We start from the raw sequence: 3,314 nt of genomic DNA on the forward strand, positions 1-3,314 counted from the left end.
CTCGCCGATGTACTCAAGGACCGTGGATTCGGCATCGTAGCGCTGCAGGAGGTTTGTTGGAAGGGATCAATAGTGCGAACGTTTAGAGGTAATCATACCATCTACCAGAGCTGCGGCAACACACACGACCTGGGAACAGCTCTCATAGTGATGGGCGATGTGCAAAGGCGCGTGATCAGGTGGTGGCCGATCAATGAAAGAATGTGCAGGGTGAGGATCAAAGACCGGTTCTTCAACTTCAGCATAATCAACGTCCATAGCCCACACTCCGGAAGCACTGATGATGATAAGGACGCATTCTACGCGCAGCTGGGACGTGAGTACGACAGCTGCCCAAGCCACGACGTTAAAATCATCATAGGAGATTTGAACGCACAGGTTGGCCAAGAGGAGGAGTTTATTGGAAAGTTCAGCGCTCACGGCGAAAACCAAACGAAACGAAAACGGCCTACGGAGGCGAAATCACCGCCTCCAAGAATATGGCCATTCGCAGCACCTACTTCCAACACAGCCTCCCGTATCGGTACACCTGGAGATCACCACTGCAGACAGAATCACAAATCAACCACGTTCTGATTGATCGACGGCACTTCTCCGACATTATCGACGTCAGGACATATCGTGGCGCTAACATCGACTCTGACCACTATCTGGTGATGGTTAAACTGCGCCCAAAACTATCCGTCATCAACAATGTTCGGTACCTACGACCGCCGCGGTACGACCTAGAGCGACTGAAGCAACCTGATGTCGCCACTGCATACGCGCAGCATCTCGAGGCAGCGTTGCCGGAAGAGGGTGAGCTCGATGGGGCCCCTCTTGAGGACTGCTGGAATACAGTCAAAGCAGCCATTAACGACGCAGCGGAGAACAACTTCGGGTATATGGGACGAAGTCGACGGAACGATTGGTTCGACGAAGAGTTCAGACAGATTCTGGAGGAGAAAAACGCAGCGCCTACAAAGTGATATCCCAGATCATCTTCCGACGTCTGTCATCATTAGTAAATGAATTCGTGGGTTAACAAGCGGGCTTCGTTGACGGCCGCTCAACAACATACCCGATCTTTACCGTACGGCAAATCCTTCAAAAATGCCGTGAATACCAGGTCCCAACGCACCATCTGTTCGTTGATTTCAAGGCGGCATACCACAGTATAGACCATGTAGAGCTTTGGAAAATTATGGACGAGAACAGCTTCCCTAGGAAGCTTAACAGACTGATCAAAGCAACGGTGGAGTGCAAAACTGTGTGAAGTTTTCGGGCGAACATTCCAGTTCATTCGAATCGCGCCGGGGACTAAGACAAAGTGATGGACTTTCGTGCCTGTTGTTCAACATTGCGCTAGAAGGTGTCATGCGGAGAGTCGGGTGTAACAGCCGGGGTACGATTTTCAACAGATCCAGTCAACTTATTTGTTTCGCGGATGACATGGATATTGTCGGCCGAACATTTGCAAAGGTGGCAGAACTGTACACTCGCATGAAACGTGAAGCAACAAAAGTTGGACTGGTGTTGAATGCTTTGAAGACAAAGTGCATGCTTGTGGGCAGAACCGAGCGCGCCAGGGCCCGACTGGGAAGCAGTGTTAGGATAGACGGGGATACCTTCGAGGTGGTCGAGGAATTCGTCTACCTCGTATCCTTGCTAATGGCTGATAACAATGTTAGTCGTGAAATACGAAAGCGCATCATCTGTTTAAGTCGGGCCTACCACGGGCTCCAAAAGAAACTGCGGTCAATTCCATACTCAGGGTTTGATAACAATAGGTTTAAAAAAAAATCCCGATGATCTACGATGAAATTTTAGAATTGACGGATGTTCCGGATCTTCCAGGAAACACAATGGTCCGCCTTTGGTCAAAACATCAATTCCATACTCAGGGTTCGATAACAATAGATTCAAAAAAATTCCGCCAATCTACGATTAAATTTTCTAATTGACATTTTTACAGATGTTCCGGATCTTCCAGGAGATCACCCGGTGGTCTAAACGGTGTTCTTGATCGAAACATTAATTGACCTTTCCCGTCAAAAATTGTATCTCGTTTTATTGTCTCAGTCGATTCTTTGGCTTATTTAAGGTCAACTTTCCCTCTGACTGTGTTTAAAATCGAAAACAAAAACCGAAAAAGTGCTGCACGTGTGAAGCGGTCTAAAAAAAATCACCCGATGTTCGTTCAAAATCAAGCCAATCTTTAAAAAAAACAGCGCTTTTTGTTTTAAATTTTAAAAATTCTCAGAGAAGGCAAAAACTATGGATTCTTTGAGAAAGTGGACCTTAAATAAGCCAAAGAATCGATTAAGCGAATAAAAATTGTTGACGGGAAAGGTCAATTCCATACTCACGGTTCGATAAAGAATCTACGATGAGATTTTCGAATTGACCATTTTTGCCGATGTTCCGGATGTTCCAAGGGACCACCCGGTGGCCACAACTGACCATTTTTACGGATATTCCGGATCTTTCAGGGGACCACCGGGTGGCCAAAATGGTCCATCCGTCGATGGTCGGATATTCCGTGGGGAGGCAACAAAACCATCAGCACAAGCACAAAGCTACTAGAGAAATTATGTTTGCTGATATTATTGTTCTCTGTTGTTTGAGTTGGAACAACTCTTGGACAGACGGTTGTAGACACTGAATTGGTCTGACTAACTAGGGGGCGGAGTCAAAGTTAGACAACATGCCGGAGCGTCTGTGGTGTGCAATTCAACATCGCACATGTTTGTCACCCATCATGTTTGCACTGTTGCACTCGCGAGGAAGGTGGGATCGACTGCCCGCGAATGTGTATACTCACGATGACTGACAGGATCCCGCGAATGTGTATACTCACGATGACTGTCCAATGCCACACATGTGGGAAAGAAACTCTTCAGTGTGTTGGTGAAAACTCAAATTCTCAAATCTCATCCACGATTCAAATCAAGAGCGAGGCAACCCTCACCCGAGTCATGGCCCAGAGAATCGTTCATCATTCGAATCGTGATTTGCATTATTGCGTGTTATTCTTCGTTGAATTCATCGGAATAACTTTCTTTGTTTCAAACACTGGATAACAAATCCATACCTAAACATAAAATACGCTTCGATTGTGAATTGACACCTTTTGGAGCGAAATCATTTTTCGGCGAATGAGCGAAACGATGCGATTCTGTGTAAATAACTCATGCGCGATGCTTTCCATGCAGAATCGCAAGCGAGTCAGCTCGCGCATGAGGCTTCGGTGAGTGAGATTTGAGCATGATTCTACCAACACTGCTCTCCACAAAGAATTTCAAACAATATCGGTTTTATATAGGTTCAATATG

Source organism: Armigeres subalbatus, chromosome 1 (assembly GCF_024139115.2).
Source record: "Armigeres subalbatus isolate Guangzhou_Male chromosome 1, GZ_Asu_2, whole genome shotgun sequence".
Lineage (NCBI taxonomy): Eukaryota > Metazoa > Arthropoda > Insecta > Diptera > Culicidae > Armigeres > Armigeres subalbatus.